Below are 25,291 nucleotides of genomic sequence, written 5' to 3'. Positions count from 1 at the left end.
AGAAGCCTTTAGTCATGCTCACAGGAGGCTGGGAGACTCAAATATGCCCCCCAAGGACCCCTCACTTGCTGCTGTTTACACAGTTGGGTAACTCCCTCCCTGGAGTTGGGTTGGCTTAACGACTTTTTTTTTTTTTTTTTGACAAGCAGAGTGGAGAGTGAGAGAGAGAGAGAGAGACAGAGAGAAAGATCTTCCTTTTACCCTTGGTTCACCCCACAATGGTCGCTGCGGCCCGTGTGCTGTGGCCGGCGCACCGCGTTGATCCAAAGCCAGGAGCCAGGTGCTTCTCCTGGTCTCCCATGCGGGTGCAGGGCCCAAGGACTTGGGCCATCCTCCACTGCCTTCCCGGGCCACAGCAGAGAGCTGGACTGGAAGAGGAGCAGCTGGGACTAGAACGAGTACCCCGACCGGGACTAGAACCCAGTGTGCCGGCGCCGCAATGGAGGATTAGCCTATTGAGCCGCGGCACCGGCATGACTTTCTTCTATACAGTGGAATCTGCCAAAGGTGAGAGGCATTTCCATGATTTGGCTCTATACACTGTGACTTCTGCCTTGCCTTGCCTCTCTCTCTCCTTTGCGTACTGTAATGAAACAAACTTGTGTGTTGAAGAGGCTCATTTAGCAAGGAACTGAGGGCTACCTCCAGACAACAGCTATCAAGGAACTAAGGTCTTCAGCCCAACAGCCTGCAAGGAACTGAATCCTGCCCAGAACCACGGAAGTTTGTAAGCAGATCTTCGTCAGTTGAACCTGCAGGTGAACCCCCAGCCCTATATATCTTGATTGCAGCCCCGGAGAGACTGTGAATGATCATGCAAGTCATGCACAGACTCCTGACCCACCCAAACTGTGAGACAATCAAAGTGTGTTGATTTAAGTCGATAGGTTTGTGATCATTTGTTATGTGACAATAGGTAATTTGCAAATAAGCCCTCACTCAACATTTAGTCAAGGTAGAAAGAAGCTTTATGAATATAAAAACTGTGGGCAAGTCTTTAATGAACTTTCAAAATTGACTCTACATCAGAGAACCTACACTGGAGACAAACTTCAAAATGTAAGGAACATGGCAAAGATTTTGTTTGGCCCATACTCTTGCAGATATGTGCAAATCACATTGGAGAAGACATGTGTGGGGAAGTCCCCCCCACTTGCTTCTATCTTACTATGCATGTGAAAAGCACACTGTAATGAACCTTATGAGTCTAGGGGATTTGAATTCATTACAATCCTTTCTCAAATCTTTGGCAACATGTAAGATTGCATGCTGTGGAAACACCCTATAAATGTGAAAAATCTGGGAAAGTTTTGTTCCTTATCCCTAGGGCACAGATGTGAACTCCACCACAGAAAAAGTCTTCATGCACCACATTTTAGTTTTTGTGTGCAAGAAAATACTATGAAAGAAGTATTATAAAAGAAAATCCTTTAAAATGTGCATGTCCTATAGCTCATCCTTAAAAAAATGGATCCCTAGCTCTTCAATGTACACTTTTAATATTCTGATATGAAGATTTCAGTGACAAATATACTTTTAAGAACCTTTATAGCTGTAGCATATAAGGCTTGATATGCAATGTTTCAAGTATATTGTAGTGAAATAGAGATTGTTTGATTCCTATTGGACAGTCCTTTGGACCCATGGGTGACTTCAAATGCATTTTTTCTTATCTCATTTTTATTTATAGTTATGAAATAAATATTTATTGTAGAAAATCAATTTTTCATATTGAAATACAAAGTTCAATTCATTTGACACCCCTCATTGTTAATATTTTAGGTTATTTATTTTCATCTTTTTTTTTTTTTTTTTTTTTTTTGCCAAACAGGTTTTGAACAGGGGTTGGGGGGAGACTGTAGGGAGAGTTCATTGAAAGGGAGAGAAAGTCTTCCTTTATGAGTAAAATAAATTATTCCTAGTAGACGATGGTAGTAAATGGTAATAGAGGCCAGAGTCTGAATATGTACAATGAGACACACGGACTACGCTCCTAGAATACTAAAAAAAATCACAGGCTTTTAGCTATGTTTCACCTTGTGAGAGCAGTTTTGAGTATTTTTTACTTATTTTAAGGGCCAGGATGGAAATATCGTATCATTTTTCTTTCCTGTCATTGTGGTTCCTGCATCTGGATAAACAGCTTACCCTTGCTTAGCCCTTCAGAAGTTGGAGTTTGGTCACGGAAAGGGACGCCCCACTGCTGAGGGGGGCAAGTATCTGTTAGCCAGGTGAGAGACCCATTTGGGATGCAGAGTCCTCTCTGTGCGTTAGAGTTTAAAGTAGATTGTTTGCCTTTCCAATTATAATAATGACAGAAAAATGCTAGTCTGTTGGCAGTTACTATAGTAACCAGGAGCAACTTAACTTCTTTTAAATGGGAAATGGACACTTAACTCCGTTTTCCTTCGTTTTCCGAGACTAAGCTGCATTTGCTTCATAGAAACTCCACTTCCAAATGGTTACTATAAATTGTGTATCTGTATGTATGATTTGTGCATGCGCACGTATGCATAAATATTAATACAAATCCATAAGAGACACTGCTCATAGCTCATTTTTGAATTAAATTACTTTCTGACAAAGACATGTGAAATTAATTGAAAGGCAAACAATATTCAAGAGATATATTTAACACATGGCTTCTCTTTATTATGATTTTTTTTTAAGCTTACAGGAAATGGTTCCTTCCTTTCAAGGAGCAAAGAATACTTGATAGTTCTGTCTCATGCAAATACATTTCTCTCTCGGAGAAAAAGAATGAGCTGTCATTAATGCGATGAGTGCCAATATTGACATTATTTTGGCCAACCTCAACCAGAGCATGGAGGATGAAGGTGGGGGGAAGAAGTCGAATTTTTAAAAATCAGGAACAAAATAAACATCGATAAACAACCTGAAATGTGAGATAAAGCTGATAGCTAAGTATGTCCAACCTGCATCTGTAGATGAACAGGTTGGGTTCAGTAGAATAATTTCATTCTTGGAAAATGCACTTTGAAATAGACAGCTTTATAATGTAGAATGATTGAAAGACTTTGAAATTCCAGGCAAAGTCATAAAAATATTCCTGCTTTTAAAAAAAATATATTCCTGCTCAAATCTATCATGGCATTTTAAAGAGTGCTGACTCCATAAATTCTGACTTTTATCAACAGCACTTCAATAATGTTCAGAAAATAAACTTCACAGGAAAACCTCGGGTGTTCAATTAGTGTTAAACGTTTTAGGGCAGAAACTGAGATAATGAAATTATGAGGACAACGGCAGCTTAACGTTATGTGGCTCACAAGAGATTTATGTATTCCAATATAACCTCAAGCTACGCATATGGCATAATAAAAAAGAATGGATTCCTGACGGGGGAACACAGGGCAGGGAATTTGACTGTGCTTGTCTTAATACTAGTTCTTTGTCTTAATGGAAAGACTGAAAAAACCCTGCCCCTAACTTAGTCTTTGTACAAATTCAGGCTTTACTTCTCCCCAAACCCCCACCAGTATTGCTCAAATGACATTTGAACGGAATGTAACTTCTTTCACTAGAATCGTTTCCTTCTCAGTGCAAATCACATTAGGATCACAGGGGTCCTATGGGAATGGTCTTTAAAAAAAAAAGTCAATGGAGAAATTCCTGGTCTTGGTACTAAACAAGAGAGGGCAGTCACCCTTGAATACGTTTTCCAGAATTCCAGTGGGAGGTAAAAGTGGAATTCATGGTAGCACATTTCTGTGCCAAAGCAGTTGTCCTCCACCCTTCCTGCTAGCCCTGATGTGAATACAGTCATTTGTGGGTGGGAGGGTCCATCTTGGAGCGCCCCTGTGGCTCATTCAGGATTTTTCCGGAGGCTCAGTGCATTGGAGGACTGTTAGGACAATTGGAAAGTCCTGTGAAACACTCCCAGGTCTGCCTCTCAGGTCATTCTCCAGCAGTCTGCAGAGTTCAAGGTTTGAACACAAGAGACTGTCAGTGGGCTTTTTCCTAGTGGGCTTCTGAAACAATTTAACAGACTCTAACAAGATAATTTGGTAATGCAAGGTAGCTTTTTTTATTCTTCCAAGGTAAGGGGTTGTGTTGATAAGATCGAATGTCTCTTTGGTTTCCAAGGATTTCTTATGTCAGTGAACTTGCGGAGGTTTATACTTCTCTTAAATAACTGTTACTATGCCAGGTGAAGCACATAGTTATATATTAAAATGTATAATCCATGATCCAAGTGCAAGCTCTTACAAGATAGAGAAACTGAAATGTATTAGACGCGTTCTCTGAAATTCAACATAGAATGTAGTGTCAGGTGATTTGGAGTCATAGAGACACGGATCTATATTTGGTCCCACCACTTGACCTTGGGAATGTTATTCAACTTCTCTGAGCCTCACTCAGTGAGGATAACGGCTACTTCAAATGACTGTTGTGAGGGTTAAATAATGTTGTGTGTATAAAGTGCTTAGCACACAGGGCCAGCGCCGTGGCTCACTTGGTTAACCTCCGCCTGTGGCGCCGGCATCCCATGTGGGCGCCGGGTTCTAGTCCCGGTTGCTCCTTTTCCAGTCCAGCTCTCTGCTGTGGCCCGGGAGGGCAGTGGAGGATGGCCCAAATGCTTGGGTGCCTGCACCCACATGAGAGACCAGAAAGAAGCACCTGGCTCCTGGCTTCGGATTGGTGCAGCACTGGCCTTAGCGGCCATTTGGGGAGTGAACCAATGGAAGGAAGACCTTTCTCTCTGTCTCTCTCTCTCACTGTCTAACTTTATCTGTTAAATAAATTAAAAAATAAATAAATAAAGTGCCTAGCACAGTGCCTGGCTGATAGTAAAAGCTCAATAAATGGCATCTTATTTTGTGAAACACAGTTGAAATGTTAATACCACCCTGTTTGGAACCACAGCTGGCCATCTCCATGGTGATGCACATCTGGAAACACCTCACTCTTCCTGGAAAGTGATGGTGTGAACCTTCACTACCTCTTCTGGGTTCTTTTCCAACTCAGTGTGATGTGTCTAGGATCTTACTTCCAGTGTTAGGCTTTTGCAGAAGGTGGGAAGAGACATACAATTGCAGACCTGAAAAGAATTCCAAGGGACCATGCTGCTTCTAGAAACATAAAAGGCAGTAATAATGGCTACCACATAAGGAGTCCTTCCTTTATTTTAAGAAACCTAAATGCGTTATGTCTCACACGAGCTTCACAAGAACAGATGAGATAGCTCTCATTTTATTTCTGTTTCACAGACTAAGAAATTGCAGCATAGAGAGATTATTAGTCTGCTCATGGAAGATTCTGTACTCAAACTCAAGTCCTTGTGAGGCTAAACCCATGATGTCAATTATGATGTAGAACTATCTTACATTAATCTTGTTGTCCATTCCCTTTTGAAATATCATTAAGAATGAGAGAGATGTAGCTTCATTATTTAGTTACCTTTATAATAAAGAAATTTTTCTTATACTTATTTGTGATTCTCTTCCCCATGTAGTTCATTTGTTTTGATTAGTAGTATATAGATTGGAATCGAGAAAACGTAAGTGTTCCTGATCATAGCAACTATTTTCAACCATATGAAATTTAAGCCATCAGTTTGTCTTCCCTCCAACCAGTGAAATTATCCCCAAAACTCTAGTTATACATGGGGGAAATATAGGAGAATAGGGAAATGGGATTGCAAAGGGAAAAAGGCCAAATAGTTCAACATCCAAGTCCTGTGGGGGTAATTTGGACTGAGTCCAGCAGGGGGAGTTCTGGAATCCATGAACATGGTACCCTGCAAGTGCCTGTCGTGATTAAATGCAAGAACGGAAGGGAACACAGGCTGCACCATTCCGTGGCTGTTACGTGCAAACCACATCTAGGGTGTCCTGATCAGGGACAAGCAAGTGAATATTTATGCTCCAAGACCTGCCAGTCCCTGGTTAAGGGCTATCTCTATGGGGATACAGATTTCCAAGCACTTCTAGCTGCCCCTTGGTGCAAATCAAGCTCCTTCAGCCTGAGGAGTGCAAGTGCTGGCTGTTGAGAGTGGATATGTTTAAAAATGGAGAGGCCTGAGGGGTCACAGTGTGAGCATAGACAGTACCTGCCACGCTGACTGATGCTGGGGAAAGCAAAATGATTTCTCCCTGGTGTGGCCATTTCACTTTCTGCTAACGCTTCCTGTGGCCTCTTTTATATCCCCTCTTCTCACGCAAGGAGAGAGAACCTCCCTCTGTTGGAGAAGCAGCAGAGTAGAGTGGAGAAGCCATGGGTTTGGTGGCAGAACTGGCTGCGTGATCCTGAAACCTCAATCTCCTCTTCCGCTCATCAGAGATAAAGCACCTGCCACGTGGGTTGTTCTAAGGATTACTGAGATAATATTTGTAAAGTGCCTAGCACAGGGCCAAGGTACAAAAAATAGTAACTTGCATGTTACTTCTCTCTCCTCCCCTCCCCCCGAAAAGCAGATAAGATGCTTCCTTTAAGCCATCTCCCGCACTATCAAATTAGGGAGTGCCATTATTAACAGGAAGCTGCTGAGCAGCCATCGGAAATACCCTACATGGAAGCAGGAAGTCACTGTTAGGCATATATCTGTAACTTAATTTTTTTCTTGAATTGTGTCAAACTTGAGCATTGAGCTCAGGATCAGAGACATTTCCAAAAGGTCACCTATATTCCTCCATGCTGCAGAATGCGCTGTCTCAGGCAGGCCAGTTCAACCATGCAAAGCTGCAGACGTGTAAGGGTTCCTGTCACTAGCTAAGTAGCTCTATGTGGCCGCACGCCAGGGCCTCCAATCATGGAGGTCTGCATTCATCAAACCAGGGGCTGGTATTTCCTCTCCTGGATAGAGCATGCTGTCAAGGCTGCTCACGAAGGGTATTCTAATTTGAAAATAACAGCATGGGCTTGTAATTGATTAATAGTAGCCTTATCAGGTAGCATCGAGTAGAGAAAATACAATGGGAAATTGTACATTGCAAGTGCTTGTGATTAAATGCAAGAAGCTGCAGCCATTTCTGCGGCCGTTACCCACTGGACCAAATCTTGGTCAGAGGATCCATGGGTCCATCTCTGATGGACTTTAAGGAGCATCCTGGACCCCAACTTACTCTTCTTGGGACAGATAAGTAACACCTTTGGAGCAATCCAGGATTTGAGGTTAGAACATGTTAATTTCTGTCTTTGCTTTTTGCACATAAACTCATAATCCTGTGTTGTGTTAGTACAAATATCACACGCATACACGCACGCATGCACAAACCTCTCCCTTCCTCCGTGTTCATTCATTTTACATGGATACCTTCCCAGACACTTATCATGCAAGCAAATGCATAGAGATGAACAAGTCCTACAAGGCAATTCTCCTTCTAGCATTTCCCCCAAGTAGGGTAATTAGAATAGCATCATGCTTTCATCTCACAAATTTCCAGAAGTCATGTTCACTTCTGGCTCATGGTGGGGTCTCGAATCTTTCTCCATTGTGTACATGTTCCTCTCACTGACGCTAATGAAAGTTACACATGCATGTTATGCAAGGAAAGAGCCCTGGGAAGAAAGAAAGATGGAAAAGCTGGATTGGAAACCACAATATCGCTTTACTGTTTATTTTTATCACAGCAGTTTTTATTAACCAGATTGTGTGTGATGACGCCCAGGCATGTCACCAGCATGATTATGCTGATAGAGAACATGTGTAGCTAATCTTCTGTGCTCTGGTCCATAGGCTGGGCTTGGGAAGGCTGGTGTGTGGGCAAGGCTTCTAAGCCTCCCACATCCATGGTGAATGTGATGTGGAATTGAAAAAAATCCGTTTTAGATTATTCGATCCACAGTGGGATTTTCTCTGTGACTGTTGAGAATCCTAAGAAACATTTGGCTGGAAGACTGCAGAGGTCTCTGCATGTCCTCAAAACACCTCTTACAGGTCCACAACCCTGAGAGGAGCTGTTTCCAAAAGGAAACTGTAGAGTACACTAATTAACCTCCCTCTGATTATATTTTTGAAAAATTTTCATTTCACTCCTTCCTTTTTCCCCTAAAAAGTTGGAGTAACTCTTGACCAAGCCAGACTTTTTGTTGTAGAAAATTTGATCCTTAACAGAGTCTCAAGGGTATAGATTATTAGATCACTCAACCAATTAGGGAAAATCAATAACTTCTTGATTCACCTCAATGGTCCCTAAACATGTCTCTTAATTGTACTATTATTCAAGCTACTAATGACACTTTGTATATTGCTTTTTGAGGATGACTCTTAAACAGCCATGTGTAATATGGAAAAGGATCCCTTTATAGTCAGGTGGGAGTTATTTGTGTTTCTGCCTTAATGTATGATTAAATATGATTGAAGATATTGTGTTGTAATAAGGTAACCGTGGAAAGTCACCCTGGGGGAAACCATAACTGATGGATTCATTAGTTTAGACTAGGGAAAAGGATGCAGCTGCTAAGCTGAACTCAGCAAGTGGAAAGGGGGAACAGTGGTCACTCTGGCAGGTGTGTGTCTTCGGGGCAAGCTCGGCCTTTGTAACTGAGCAGAGGAGTGGAGAGAGCTGTGGAGTGTAACAGATTCGGTAGGAAAACTAAGAAAGTAGCAGAGTCATTGCCCAGAGAAGAACCCATGTGTGGGAATGAAGCACTCACCAGTTTAAGAGCAAGCGCAAGAATCAGTGCTATCTGGGGATAAAGGCTACACAGAATCTGCCAGTGAGCTGAGTACACACTAATGGGATAGCAAACATTATGGGAATGCTTATTCTGTGCAAAGTACTTTGCCCAGGTGTTTTACATAGGCTGCTTAATTTTTTAAATAACTCTCAGAGGTGAGTACCATTAGTTATTATCCCTTTGCTCCAAATGAGAAAACAGGCTTGGAGATGACACAAAAAACTCGTACAAGGTGACAGAGCTAATAACCACACCAGCATGGCATAGATGATTCAAACCCAAGGAGGCTGATTTTAGGAGCTTTCTTCTTTACTGATCTGCTGTGGGACTTTTTTGACTCAAAGTGATAAAATGGCAGCACTAGCTTGATCATAAAGAAGCTCAAGAAATAAATCCTATGTAGGTGGGTTGCCCAGTAAAGCAGAGATAACACAATTTGTCTGCCTTGGAATCATCATCAGTGTGTTGAAAGGGAGGCAACCATGATGTACTAAGAGGGGAAGCCATGCGTGCACATGCATCAGCCTGTGTGGTGTAGCGTGTGGCATTGGTATGTTGTCATTTAGGCAATTTATATATGTCTCTGAAAAGCAGATGATATATACCTGTACCAGGAAGTGATCTCAAGACCTCTTGAGTCTTCAAGAGATGAAAGAGCATATCTTGAGGCCTGGAACCAGTAGCCAGAGTGAACTTGAGGCCTGGAACCAGTAGCCAGGGGCAGTGTGGAGACCACACATGGATCCCAGAAAGGAAGTTGCCTTTCTCCTTTGAGGTTGGAGATCAAGGAAGCTGGGAAAGAGATGAGGAGATTCACACTATAGGTTGTTGCCAACTTCTAAATCCTTTGAGTTCTCTTTTCTCAGGCTATGCTCACCTCCTGGGTGGTTTCCTCTTCTTCCATCTTTAATGCTTTAATGCTATCTCTATACTGGTGTCTGCAAAATTTATATCTCTAGCCTTGATCTTTCTTGGCCTGTGTAATGTGAACTTACATAAAATATATAATATAAAATGCCTACCAGGCATCTCAAAAATTTCCACATCTAAAACTGGACTCTTGATTCTAACAGTCCCTGTCTCAAGCCTATTCCTTAACTAGGTCTTCCCAATTCCAGTCAATAGCACTAACATCTACCCAATTATTCATGTTGTAAACCCAGCGTGTTACATTAATTCTTGTTGTTGTTTTTTTTCTGTATCTCCTCACTCCCATTCTATCACTAAGTCCTGTGAGATTTGTCTTCAAAATATATCAGTGGTTTCTGATTTATCTATATATTGAAATCACCTGTAGACATGTTGATGTCTTACCCTCACTGACTGTCCTCTACTTGGGCTGGGTGTGGCCTGTGTCAGGGAATTGTAAAACATTCTCACCCCATGTGATCGCAATGTACAGGCAAACTTGGGAGCCACTGACATGAATCCCCAGTCATGCATGGCACACCTTCATATCACCACTGCTTGGATGTTTTCAGTATTTCCTGACTGCTCAGTTTTTTTCATTCTTTTCCCCCACGATCCATTTTCTAACAGTTGCTAAAATGATCTTTTTAAAATGTAGGTCATAGCAAGTCACCTCTCTGTTAAAAACATCCCAGTGGCTTTTTGTAGTAGTACAGTAAAATCCAAACCTTTTATTGAGTATTCAGTGTTCTACAGGATCAAATTTCATTATTTCCATTTGACTGTAACTCTTCCCACCCTCTGTTACTCATACTGTGCTACAGCTCACTGTTCTTTTGGGGGGAATTCTCCAACATCATTCTAAGCTTATTTCTAGCTTAGAACTCTTTTCCCAAATTTTTGCTCTGCTGACCTCTCTTGTGGTCCAAGTATCAGCCTGAAAGTCATTTCTCTAGTGAAGCCTGCCTAATACCTCCACTCCCATCACTTCCCTTTACACTCTCTTTCTGTTTTCTTTATGACATTGAATTAGTATGTTTGCTTTCTTATTGTGTGTGCACACATACACACATGTCTTTCTTGTCTGGATGGATCAGAAACTTGATGAAAGTGTAACATTTGCTTCTTTCTTTATTCCTATATTGTCAGTATTTAGAATAGCTTCTGCTCCTTAGTGCCTTATTAAATATATGTTGACTGTCTATCTGAATGACGGAATACATTATTCACAAAGATTGCTTTGTCTAGGAGATTGTGTTGTTCAAGATTCATGAGTCAGATTGTGGCACTAGAATTTAGACCTGTGTCCACAAGTGGAAAGGCAAGTCAAGACCTAAAATCCAAATTTGATTTCTAGATTCCTTCTTACTTAGGAGATATCTTTAAATCCTTTATGTACTTCATGTGTGGGAATTGGGTAGGAGGCACAGTAATAGTAAGTAGGAGGAAATATTGATCAGAATAGTCTATTTCATGTCAAGGTAACACATACAACAAAATACTAAGTGGTGAACCATAGCAAGAAGGTTTATTTCTTATTTATACAAAGCCTGCCTGGGTCTGGGCAACTCTCCCGGAAGCTGCCCTCCTTGGTGTGCTAGCTCAGCATTCCAGGCTACTCTGCTCTTGAGACTGCTTCACACCAGCATGGCCGCAAAGCAGACAACAGGCAATTGTGGATCAGTTCTTAAGTACCTGCATCACGTTCATTGGCCAAAGCAAGTCACAGGATGTCCCCCGAGGAGAGGAGAATTGTGCGAATGATCTTGGTGAGTAGAGATGTCTGCTATGAACATGTACAGATCAAAGTGGGACAAAGGAAAGGAGCAACTAGGAAGCCTTTGGTCTTGACGTGTGGGTCTGCTGAAGTGCTGATCAATATTAGAAGCAGAGTGGGGGAATTCTACTTCCAAAAACAGATAAATGTAATGAAAACAAGAAGTTCCAGTAGAAATCAGGTTTTCTAGTAGTCACCCCACATAATTCCCCATTATGTTTCACACTCTTGGAACAAGTAATAAGGCACTAATTTCTGAAATGCTTTGACCTTCAGAGATAGTACCTTGATGTCAGCCTTTGTGATAGGAAGCTATTTGAAGCCTCCTGACTTATAAATCCTTCTTGTAATCCATTGGATTACTGTACCAAGCTTTCCCCATAGAGTGTATTATGTCTAGCAGAAAAAGAAACCAGATGGACTCTTGTCAGACTTCTCAAAAGAGTGTCAGTCCTTAGTGACCTCAAAATTGAATTATTACAATGTCTGTGATCCGGCTGTGGCTTGCTCTATCAGTTGGTAATTCGGAGTGCAGCTGAACAGCCACCTAACTGGTGTGCCATATACAGGTTGTTATAGCTGTGTTTGAACACTGCACTTACTGTCATGCAATAACTTTGATCTTTCAACTCACTTAAACCATGTTATAGACTACTTTCTTCCTTGGTTCCTACATAAATATTGAAGTTGACACAAAGGACCCTTGGCTTCAAATGTTAACCTGGGAACCTTAAGAGGTACTTTAATCTAAATAGATGGCTTTGGAGTCATGAATCTCAAAAAGAAGTCCACCTATTTTTTTTTTTAAACTTTCTTGTGGCTGAGTGCAAAATTTCTCTGTTCTCTCAGGCTCACAATATCACAAAGTTTTCACTTGTTGATTGACTTTAAAGGTACTTTTAAATTATAGACAAATAAAAGGAGAAGAAAATAATATAATTGATTGTTTCAAGATTAGAAACTGATAAGAACAGATACTACACTTGATCTTAGCCAAAAGGCCAAGAGATGTACAATTTGGGACATGCTCAAGCTGACTTGCCACAAATGGTAGAGTTAGAAATGTGCCAGGGGATTCCCATTCAATCCCATCAAGGTGGCATGTACCAATTCCATCTCACTAGTCAAAGTGATCAACTTCAGTTCACAGTTGATCACACTGATAGGTCTAAGAGTCAAAGGGATCACATAAACAAGACTAGTGTCTGCTAATACTAACTGATAGAATAAAAAAGGGAGAGAACGATCCAACATGGGAAGCGGGATACACAGCAGACTCATAGAATGGCAGATGTCCTAAACAGCACTCTGGCCTCAGAATCAGCCCTTAAGGCATTCAGATCTGGCTGAAGAGCCCATGAGAGTATTTTAGGCATGGAAAGGCAAGACACACTCTGGGGAAAAAAAAAAAAAGACCTAAATGAAAGATCTTTGTGAGTGATATCCCAGTGGAAAGAACGGGCCATCAAAGAAGGAGGTACCTTTCTCTGAAGGGAAGAGTGAACCTCCACTTTGAATATGACCTTGTCTAAATAAGATCAAAGTCAGCGAACTCAAAAGGCTTCCCTAGCCTTGGCAACTCATGACAAGAGCCTAGGGAGATTACTGATGCCATAAACAAGAGTGTCCATTTGTTAAGTCAACAACAGGAGTCACTGTGCACTTACTCCTCATGTAGGATCTCTGTCCTTAATGTGTTGTTCAATGTGAATTAATGCTATAACTAGTACTCAAACAGTATTTTATACTTTATGTTCTGTGTGGGTGCAAACTGTTGAAATCTTTACTTAATATATACTAAATTGACCTTCTGTATATAAAGATAATTGAAAATGAATCTTGATGTGAATAGAATGGGAGAGGGAGAAGGAAAGGGGAGGGTTGCAGGCGGGAGGGAAGTTATGGGGGGGAAAAGCCATTGTAATCCATAAGCTGTACTTTGGAAATTTATATTTGCTAAATAAAAGTTAAAATAAATAAATACATAAAAAAGGTTACAAACTGGCGTCATTCGCATTTGCAAACATAGACATGCCATTTAGTGAATGAATTCAGTCATTCACCTGTTGCTGTCTTGAAAAGGAGTTCAGCTTCCAGTGTCCAACATGTCATTAATCCAGCAAGATGTGCTCTGCTGAGTCACTCAACATTTATTTTGCAACTTTAAAAGGCTGAGCTGATCTATGATGTGGAGAATATTCAGCTATACTTCAATATCTAGGTGCTCCACAGACACATCAAACACTGAAGGATGCTTCTCATCTTGTCCATCCTGCTTTCCATTGCTATGAATTTTATCTCATTCATGCCTGGAGCGCCTATGCTTGACATATTGTTTCGCACATATTTATGAAATAAATGAATGAATGAATGAATATAGATTTTGAGGATATCAAAACTCCTTGATATGCATAACTGCTTACCTTGGGAATATTAGCAGTTTTATTATCATATTCAGACTAGTAGAGCAAAATACTCCACAGTTACTTCCTGGTTTTGTTTTCAGTAGGTTCCTAACTCTTCAGTTCTTTTTTTTTTTTTTTTTTTTTTTTGACAGGCAGAGTGAATAGTGAGAGAGAGAGACAGAGAGAAAGGTCTTCCTTTGCCGTTGGTTCACCCTCCAATGGCTGCTGCGGCCGGCGCACTGCGCTGATCTGACGGCAGGAGCCAGGTACTTATCCTGGTCTCCCATGGTGTGCAGGGCCCAAGCACTTGGGCCATCCTCCACTGCACTCCCGGGCCACAGCAGAGAGCTGGCCTGGAAGAGGGGCAACCGGGACAGAATCCGGTGCCCTGACCAGGACTAGAACCTGGGGTGCCAGCGCCGCAAGGCGGAGGATTAGCTTAGTGAGCCGCGGCACCAGCTCTTCAGTTCTTTTACATGCAATTGCTTGAGTGGGTCTGTAAATGCATAGTCTGCGTGCATTCTTGTGTTTAATTGTACAGCTTCCTACTTGAGAGGTTCTTTATACAATCGATAAAATTCACATGTTGATGTCACATAGTCTCAAACATGATAAGCATAGGCATCTGGTGCATTTCTTCTCTGCTGAATGGTATATCTTAAATACATCAAAGAGAGACACATCTATGAATATGCATAAATAGATACTTCCTCTTGTTTAAGATTTATTTATTTGAAAGGCAGAGTTACTAAGGGACAGACATGCATACAGACACACACAAACACACACACAGAGTTCTTCCAACCCCTGGTTCACTCCCCAAATGGTCAGGGTTGGACCAGGCTGAAGTCAGAAGCCAGGAACTCCATCCAGGTCTCCCACGTGGGTGCAAGGGCCCAAGGACTTGGGCCGTCTGGTACTGCTTTCCCAGGCCATAGCAGAGGACTGGATTGGAGGAGGAACATCTGGGTCTCTAACGGGTACCTATATACTCCCAGGGCGTTAATCCGCTGTGCCACAGGGCTGGCCCCAGCTTATCTTTTCTAAAAAAGTTACATATTAGAGAAAGTCAGAGAAGGAAGGGGGTTAAGGAGAGATAAATAGATAAATAGAGTTGAGATAGAGAGAGAGAGAGACATCTACTGTCTAGCCAAATGTTCTCAGTGGACTGGGAGATGGGAACTGAATCCAATTCTCCCACAGAGGTGCTAGGAACTCAATTCATTGAACTATCATGGCTGTCTTCCAGGGTCTGCATCAGCAGAATGCTTGAGCTGGGAGCTCAAGCCAGCACTGGAACCAAGGTCATGTGATGTGAGACCCAGACAACTTAACCATTAGGCTAAATGCCTGCCCCACAATGATTTTTTAGTTATATATTCCATGAACATTTTTAAGTACCCAGGTTCTATTGACTTGATTCAAGCTCTCTAAAAGGCGCTGCATAAACCAAAATTCTACATTTCTACTAGTTATAAAATAAAACTAGGTATTCAGGAATGGTGAATTATTCCTGGTACTGATTTTGAAAGAAATTTATTACAGAGGTCTTCAAAGAGAAGACACTGTGTAATTCAGTTGATGATTCCTTCAACAATGTCCTCAAAAACAAAAACAAAAACAAAAAACAAAATAAAACAAGGAGCTTCACAGGACTGCTTCTGATAATGTCCATCAATGTAGGATGATAGCATTGAACTCCACGTAAAACAATTCAACAGAGGACCAATTTGATGAAGTCTTGGGGACACAGATCTCTGCCATGTAACTCACTCGCAAGATAGATTTTTAGAGGGTCAGATGCATGAGGGGACGTCAGCATGTCTCCATACATTGTTTCTTTCAATTAAGCTTTGGGCAGCTATTGGCTGACACTGAGTTCTAGATGATGCTGTTATTGGTATGGAGAATGCCCTTAGGAGCCATGGACTCCTGTGTCTCAGGAAATACTGTACACATCGAGATGCATCAGAGTCACAGATTCCAGGAAACTGACTGACTGTTGGATGTCCTCCAGCATCAAATAAAACACATGACTCCAGAGAAGCTCAGGTGGTATATGTAGAAAATTCAATATAGAAAAGAAAATTCAATATAGAAGCCATGGAAGAGCAGACCTTTTAAACATTTTTATTGTTTAGGAACACGTATAAGTCACAAATTTATGCACTGAAAATTGAAGAGGACTAATTTTAAAAAGATCTAAAAAACTACTATTTGCATTCAGGTAAAAGGTAATTTTGATCTCAAAATTACTTAATTGCAGATAAATTCAGAGTCAGTAGTTCCACAATAGAAGCCCAGACATTTGTCAGCAATTAAACAATCTAATCTCTGAAGCAGTGACCCAGAAGAGAAAACTGTTTCATTATGTTCACTAAATGTGCAAACTTAGAATATACTTTCAGAGAACTCCCTATGCTTAACTAATAGAGGAAAGAATCCAGAAACGTGTCCCAGTGGCATTAGGACAGCTACCTAAGGAACTCAGCAGCCACGGCCTGGCCACTGTGTAACTGGCGGCCGAGGAAGCAGAAAGGGCAGACGTATAGGGTGCATGACAGTCGGAAGAGTGCTGGTGTCATTTGTATTGGCCTTGCTGAATATACACAAAGCTCTTCCATGCTACTCAGGGATTAAAAATGTGTCAGATGGCCCCGCAGCAGGCTACTGTGGTGGCATGTTCTGAAGGCATTAATTTGTTTTGTTCCCTTGCTAAATAGTGGGAAAAAAGTGAATTTTAGTAATTAATAGGCACTTACCCTTCTTTCGTCATATTGTCAGCTTCAGTTGGTTTCTGTCTTGCCATTAACATGTCTAATGCATATGTCAAGCGGAAGCCTGACATGCTAGTGGCAAACAGAATATTATGTGAAGGCGGCAATGTGTTAAAACAATTGAGCGAGCAAGCACTAAAGTTTGCTGCTCAGGCCATATGTTGCAGTGTTTAATTTCCCGTAGTGGAGAAACATGGTTGTCAGAGAAAAAGATGATGAATACATTTACTTTGGGCAACTTATTACAATGAAGAATGACTTTCCAGAGGAAGGGAACAGAAGAATTAGACTTGCATGCAGAGCATATGGGAGGCATTCAGACATAGGCAAGGAGAACAGGACTGTGTGCTTTCAAATGAAAGACATTTAATCAATACATGTGGCTGGTGTTGACATATGGAAGTGAGAAATGGGTTTTGATTTGGAAGACAGGAAGAAGGTTAACGGTAGTACAGGTGGTTACAGAATGATTGATATTTTGAGTAACTAACAGAGAAAGAAAATGTAACTCTTTCAGTTGGGCAACAGACTCCAGAGAACAATGTAATTTAGAAAAATACAGAACATGAAATGATCCAGGGCAGGTCACTTGGCTACAAGAAGAGATGACAGATAGAACAAGCTGATGATCCAATGGTATGACCAAATGGCAGTAATAGGGACACGCTAGGGAAGAAGCAGGGAGCAGAGGCCAAATCAGAAAGGATGGAGGCTGGAGGTAAATGGTATCCATCCCCGGGGAGAAATGAAGGCTAACAAGTCCCCCAGGCTTACATTGGTACAGCTTTGGCTTGCTCTCTTAGAGCAGATTTTGAACATCTGAAATTCTACTTAAAAGTAGAGAAAACCATCATCCGTTGATACCAAGCTCCATTTGAGGAGACATGAAACACAGACTAAATATTGTTCATGTTTTCTTCTCCACAAGGATGATTTCTAGCTCTGTATGTTCATTTTCTTTTCTTAGCTTCAAAAATGCATAGGAGAGAGCTCTTGAATTAGCCTATCCAAGAGGTATTTCATTCTATCCTTCCAGGGTTGAAAGGTTGGCTCATGAACTTGGTGAAGCAACATATGATTTAGTATTTAATTCTTGCATTGTCCGCTTCTTTTCAGATACATGGTTAGAGAGATGGCTTTGGGAGGATAATGTTTCAGGAGAGATGATTCTGATCTCTAATGATTATTGCAAAGAATATGCAACCACTGGATCCTCCTAAAAATACCGTGAATACCTGTGCTATAAAAATACTGTTTTCACAAAGACATTATACTAAATGGGTGTCTCACAATGGTTCACTTAAAATGTGATTAGAGTAATGGATTTCACAGTCAAAGGCAGTGTATTGTTCTCTCTAAGCTGAAAGCACTTGCTAGACACTTGAAGTGTTGATTTAGCTAACAAAATCCTTTTTTTTTAACTTAAACTTCTCATGGGTCAAAGAAGTTAGAAGTCTCCCTTCAGATGTTCCAAGCATGAGGCATTTAAATAAATGGCAAACACAAGCAACTAATTTAATATGAGTCTTTAACTGGTGCAAGGAGGTGTGAGAAGGTGAGGATAAAGGAACTATTAAGTTTCACTATTGTCCTACAAACCAGAAAGTAGCCCATCTGATGTTGTATGTTGCCTGTTTATACTCTTTGGTCCTTACATTTTTCTGAAGATTAAATTTCAACCAAGGAGAGCCTATGAGTTGTGGATGGTCTTTATTAAATCCTGGGAGTGAGTCTAAATTGATCTAACCTAAATTACCCTTGAAACCAAAGAGGAAGAATAAGTGATGAAGGGAAGGGCCAGAATGAGGACAATTAAATTTAAACACCAATTCTCTTGAAGAGGGCTTCTTATAATGGTGAACCTTCACTGCCTCAGTTTCTTCCATTAGAAACTGTAGAAAACTCTTGCCCTTCTCTTTAGTGCCCTGAGGCTCAATTACTGCCTGAAATCTACTTGAAAAACTTCACACAAAAGGTGTTAGAGATGTGAAATGAAATGTTAGTGTCTAATATCACATAGGTCTCACTCTCTTTATTCCTTTTCAAATGTCTATTGTTCCTGCTTTCAGCAAGTTGGCCTTTTGCTCTGCCACCTTGGGTCCCTTGACTAGTTCTCTAATGTCTAAAAGTGACACTTGCAGATCAAGTGGCGATGGACATGTAACTGTCATCACATCCCTTAACATGATTTAAATCATATTTTCATCTGAACATAACCTGTTCTCCTGGGAGTTTGATTAACAGTACAAAGTAGCAAGCCAAAATCAGAATTTATTTAAAAAACAGTCAACGTAAGTTTCATAGGTGCCATGGGTGGGCCATTATCTTTGCTAAATGTGCAGAGACTCTCCATACATCTGACTTGGGCAAAGAAAATTTAAGCCATTCCAGTCCTTTTAGGGTTCAAGTGCAGTGGGTGACACAAAGACTATAGTGTGATGGATGACAAGTAACCAAAGAGAAATGAATTAGTAATATACCAGATCTGACTTTGTTTTTTAAGAAAAGTTGGGAACATGGATTTTCATATGATTTCTCCAAAACTTTAAATGTGACAACTCAGACATAACATTGTATGTCAAAGAAAAACAGGTATGGAAGTCACATGTGACCTCTAGATTGTTAGTTTGCTACCTTTGATTAGGAAAAAATATCTCAGACAACAAGAATATTCATTTCTGATAGGTACTCAGAGCCACATGTTCTCCGTTACCTTTTGGAGCAAAAGTTCTCTCTGTCACTTACTATGTAGGACTGTTCTTCACTCAGTCCGGCAAGTACTAGAGACCAGACATGTGGCAGGCACTGTCAGGAATGTAAAGCATGAGTGACACAAGCCCCATCCATCCTCCAACTGCTCACAAATTAGGAAGCAAGATTAGACAAACTCACTAATGCCTGCAACATGAGGTATGAGCCAAGTGCCAAAACAGTAGGCTGTGAGCAGGGAGTGAGCACTGAGAGTTGTGGGTTTCAACAACGATGACTTCAGAGCGTGCACGCCTGAAATGAGCCATGAGGGTCGATGGGGTTTTGCCAGATAGGAAGGCTGGAGGAGGGAGAGGCTGGGGCGTGTTTCATAAGCGTGCACAGCCAAGCTTGGAGGGGGCACTAGCTAATTGTGGGAAATCTGTGGAGACAGAGACTGAGCAAAGCAGTGGGCTCCCTATTGTGGAGTGCCTTGGATATGTAGTGGGAGATAAGCTCCTAGTATTCTAAATAATAACAAGCGAATGAAGGAGGATGAACTGGGTAGATTTGTGACTTGCTGGTTCTTGTGCACCTGAGCCCATTTGAGCCCATTTACAAAAGACTTTCAGTTCATGAGTGTAACTGCAGTCAGGTCTTTCTTTTTCCATTTTATTTGAAAGTGAAGGAGGCGAGGGGGATTAGGAGGGAGGAAGAGAAACAGGATGGGGGCGGGGAGAGGGAGTTCTCTGCTATTTGCTGGTTATTTCCCTTCAAATGCCTGCGACAGCCAAGGCTTGGCCAGGCTGAAACCAAGAGCCTGAAACTCCATACAGATCTCCCAAATAGGTTGCAGGGGTTGGGGGGCACTTGGATCATCACCCGATGCTTTCCAGGGTGCATATTAGTAGGAAGCTTGATTGAAAGCGGAGTAGCCAGGACTTGAACCAGGTACTCTGAAATAGGATGTGAGTGTTCCAAGGGCTGACTTAGCTGATGTCAAACGCCCATACCTGCAGTAAGCTAATATGTGTGTAGACAAGCCGTGTAGTAACAACTCACTCCCACCAGTGATGGAGATTTAGAATATTTTTTCCTAAGTGTGGCATCTATGGTGCTTAGAGCTATGCTCAGATCACAAGATACTATTTTCTTCTATGTTCCTCATGAGCACTCAAGAACTCGACTTTAGCTTTGAATTCTATTAAACCTTCTTAGAGAGCTCCATCCAAATCTTTCTGAGGTTTGCCAGTTGTCTTTTTATGGAAGAGTGTGAGAAGAATGCATTGTGCTCAATCTTATCTCAGTAACTACCTGAAAACCATGTCTATGTAGACATCCCTCACAAAGCAATAAGCCTTCATGAGCAGATTGGAATAACCAAGCCTTAGAGATTCCTATGACTGTAACCTTCTCCCTCCTGAACACTGAAGTCTGGGTTGATGGTTACTGTCTTCGGGACTGCAACGTCGCCTTCATGTATTATCCCCCTCCGGGCAGCTTTCCAAACTTAGTTTAGATAAAATCAAATTAAAAACATGATTCCTCAGTTGTCCTAGCCACTGTAGTACTCAGTTGCCACACGTGGTTAGCAGCTGACTATTGGACTACACATTTCAATCACTGTAGCGCATTCTATCAGACTGCCCTGAAAGTGCCGCTTTGTTCTTTGTTTACCAACTAGGAAGACTCAGTTCTGAAATACGACGATGTGGTTATAGATGTGCACACATTCATGCACAAAGCACACATCGAGCTGAAAAACCTTTGCCATCGGCTCTCATTAGCTGGAATGGGGCAGGAGAACAGAGGAAGAAGGGAATGCTATTCAAAGGTCTGAACTCCAACAAAAAGATATTTGACTCGAAAAATTCATCATAATGGAATGTAAACCAATAAAACTAAGGGAAAAAACAGAAAGGAAAGGAGTGATGCATTATACAATTCTAAAGCATGAATAATAAAGGCATCAATATAAATCACAGGAAATTATTGCAACCTTAGATAAGTATAAGCAAGGGCCATATTTGGAATAGAGTTTCAAATTATATGACATTATACATAATAAAAGGTATTGTGGAATTCTACGAAGAGGTGCCATTGAGAGAAACCAAAAATACCTCCAGCCTGTACACATCTTATTTGCTCATAAAAATCAAGGATATTGAATTTTTGAACTCTACAGCAATGGAGATTTAATGTGCTTACAGTTAAGATGCTCTTGCAATGCAGCAAAACTTGTTAATGTGGGTCTTAGACTGCTTGCAGGGTTATTGCAGACTCCAGACCTCAAACAGAAGAGATCCTAGACGAGTCTATAGAGTCAGTGAAGCAGAGATCTAGTTGGCCTTATTCCCCATGTACCCCCAGAGCTTAGTGCCTCACAGAAGTGTACAGAAAATTGTAAATCAATATTTGTGGAATGAATGAATGAAAGACAACAAATGAGTGAATTAAGATGCTGGGCAGCCCCATCATGGAGTCTTAATGGTTGTGCTGAGACAGAGATTTGTTAGCCTCCTTAGAGTCAAGTGTGGACTCGATTATTTTTTACTTTGAGTTAAAAATATGATTTTTGAAAAGATCATATATCCATTAGATTCTAAACAAAGATATCAACATTAGCAGTAAGAAAGCTTGGGACCCTTGTATTCCACTTCCCCGGCTTTCATTCTCACTTTTTACTAGCAGTCACTATATTTAGTTTCTTGCACATTCTTCTGGTTCCTTTATGTGTGTCAGAATAAGTATAAATTTATGTTCTTATTTTCCCACCTGCTATATGAAAGGTGGCTTACTTTGCATACTGTTCTGCATTTTGCTGGTTTTTTCATTCACCAATGTATCTTGAGCATCTTTTCACATTGCTCTATTTGTATTATACCATTGTATGGATATATCATAATTTGTTTAGTCTATTTATTTTACTGGATTTAACAATTTAGGCTGTTTCCAATTTTTGGTCTTGCGAGCATTACTGCAATGAATACCTTAAACATATGTACTTTTATTCATTTGCAACTGTATTTGGAACATAAATTTCCAAAGTGAAATTGCCGGGGTGAAAGATATATGCATTTGTAATTTTGATGGATTTTGCTAAATTGCTCTCCATATGGGGTTATGCTAACATATACTCCCACAAGCAATGTATGGGAGAGCCTGTTTCCTACGCCTTGACAATGGAGTGTATTATCAGAGTTTTGGATTGTTGCCAACCTGATAGAAGAAAAATTGTATCTCAATGTAGTTGTAATTTGCATATCTTTTACTATGCGTGAAGTTGAGTGTCTTTCCAAATGTTTAAGGACCATTTGTATTTCATTTTGTGTAAACTACGTGTTTATATCTTTTGCCTAACTTGTTGGGCTCTTATTCTCAATCTGTAGCAACTTTTAATTGTTTAGGCAGATTAGCCCTTTGTTCATACATAAGTTGCATATACTTTTCCCCCAATTTGTAGTTTTTCCTTTCCTTGATTTTGCTTATGTGTGTGTGTATTTGTCTAATAGAGGATTTAATTTTTTTAAGATTTTTTTTATTCATTTACTTGAGAGGTAGAGTTACAGACGGTGAGAGGGAAAGACAGAGAAAAATGTCTTCCTTTCACTGGTTCACTCCCCAAATGGCTGCAAAGGCCGGAGCTGCACTGATCTGAAGCCAGGAGCCAGGTGCTTCTTCCCAGTCTCCCACATGGGTGCAGGGGCCCAGGCTCTTGGGCCATTCTCTGCTGCTTTCCCAGGCCATAGCAAAGAGCTGGATTGGAAGAGGAGCAGCCAGGACTAGAACCAGCACCCATATGGGATGTCGTTGCCGCATCCAGAGGATTAACCTACTGCGCCACGGCACTGGCCCCAAGGATTTAACTTTTATGTATTCAAATTTGTCAGTGTTTCCTGTCATGGCCTCTAAATTTTAAATCAATTTAAAAGAAACCTTTACATTCTAAGGATTAAAAACTTACCAGATTCTTTTAGTACTTTTATGATTTTATTTCAGATGTTCAAAGTTTTGATCCATGTAGAATTTATCATTGTACAGGGTGGAGGTAAAGATCCAAGTTAATTATTTCCAGATGCCTACTTTTTTCTCTCAACCCATTGATCAAAAGCCTTTCCTCCTCTGGCTGGAGGTGCCACATTTAACATATCCCAAGTTCAGAAATGCTGACTGTTGAGTGGAAGATTGACAAATATTTCACTTGTTGGTTGTGTAACTTGTTAGGGCTGCCTTGTGGGCAGCAAAGAACTTCTAAGTCTCCTAGCTTCATCACGGATCTCCTATAGGTCCTAGTACTATCCCAAAAACCATGAATGAGAAATGTAGAGTTTCTTTAAAAATGAACTCATGAGGTTGAAAGTCTTTAATCAGTGCCTCTTGGACTCCAGGTTATGCTAGGAGTGTGTGCTGCATCTTCTTCAATTGGTTACAGGGACAGACATTCCACATGAGAGGTACTATGATTTGATCGTGTCCCCTAAATTTCATGTGTTGGAAACTTAATTCCTGATGGCAATACTGTTGAGTAAGAGGATATTCGTTAAAAGGGCTCTGCCATTCATGAATGGATTAATGCTGCTATTGCAGGAGTGGATTCATTATCAAGAGGGTGGGTTCCTCATAAAATGATGAGCTTCTTTCTCTCTCTCTCTCTCTCTCACTCCTGTCCTCTGTCTCCCTCTTATTGTGATGCCTTCTGCCATTTCTGCCATGGGATGACACACCAAGAAGAACCTCACCAGATGCAATCCCTCAATCTTGGACTTCCCAGCTTCCAGAACCATGAACCGTTATAAATTCCCAGTCTTAGGCATTCTGTTACACAACAGCACAAAATGCACTAAGTAGAAAGAGGAAGTTTTCTTTGATGTGTAACCCTCAGGTGAACAGCTTCACTCAAGTTTTTTCTTTACCTACAAAAGCAGGAGGATGAAGCAGGTGCATCCCAAGGTCTCTTTAAGCACTGACACCCCGTGAATGGGAAGCAGGAGCAGTCTGATGAGAACATTTCAGCTGTGCATCCAGAGGGCTGGACTGTATTCCACACTTGGTCACTGCTCCACTACATAAATTGTGTCCTCCAGTGAGGTCAGTGCCAGAGCTTTGTGTGTAAATCTGAGGCCTAAGACTGACCACTTGTGAAATGGCTAGAGAATGGGATCACAGACATAGAAAGATTCATGATGTAGTAAAGAGATTTGCAAGACTATGAGGGAATGAGAGAAAGCGTGTATGCACTCTTGTAATTTCTAGGCCTGTAATAATCCATCTATCTGCAAACTTTTGAACCTGTCCTATAGCCCTCCTAGGACTTATATACTTTGACATTTTTAAATATAGTGTGAGCTCTTCTAATGTGAAAGTAGAAACTCTTGCTCATTGCAAGGGCAAATTTTAAGATGACATGACCAAAGAAGGTGGGAAGACCAAATGTTGGGAGTAGTTATTTACTCCATCCTGGATAAGGAGCCCCAGGGGTACCATATCAAAAGCTCTGTTTGTGACATTCAAAAAGCCCTAGCCAACTAGCAGCAGGAGGTGTTGGATGGGCTGGCAAACATTCTTTTTTTATAATGTGAATCCTAAAAGCATCACAGATTTAAATCATAGATCAGAATAACATATCTAAAAATGGCTGGAAGGCAAACATATTTGAGTTTAAACAATATGCATTAAAAATACAATAACCATCTTCATGTATTAATCACATCAAATGATTTTGTTTTTCTACAGTATACAGATGTCTTTCGCTGAGCAAAGTAACACATTTCTATTTCAAGGCTATTAACAGTGGAGCAGCTGTACACCACCAGAGAATTTTTAGAAACCATAATGAAATTAAACAGCAGATAGAAAAAGGGAAAAATGCCTTCTTTAGAGCTATGATGGTTGGTGGCATGATCACATTAAATGTATTTTTAAAGTACATGATGTAGTTCCATATCATGATACCATGTCAGTGTATCGTAACTAATTAGAACAGAGCCATGAGGTTTAAAAAAATCCCCATGTCAAAAAAGGAAAGTGACTTTTCTGGGAAGGATCAAGACAACTTCGTACCCATTGAGTCTGACTCTCGCATGTGTGCAAGG

At 40.8% G+C, this 25,291-nt stretch overlaps 1 pseudogene; it reads right to left on the bottom strand.

The window, feature by feature from the left end:
• Positions 1-12,247: 12,247 nt before the first annotated feature.
• Positions 12,248-12,339, bottom strand: LOC127491941 (U2 spliceosomal RNA; annotated as a pseudogene).
• Positions 12,340-25,291: the final 12,952 nt, after the last annotated feature.

The sequence above is a fragment of the Oryctolagus cuniculus genome, chromosome 3 (genome assembly GCF_964237555.1).
Source record: "Oryctolagus cuniculus chromosome 3, mOryCun1.1, whole genome shotgun sequence".
Taxonomy (NCBI): domain Eukaryota; kingdom Metazoa; phylum Chordata; class Mammalia; order Lagomorpha; family Leporidae; genus Oryctolagus; species Oryctolagus cuniculus.
Note: the sequence above shows the minus strand (reverse complement) of the source record. Positions and strands in the feature narration are given on the sequence as shown.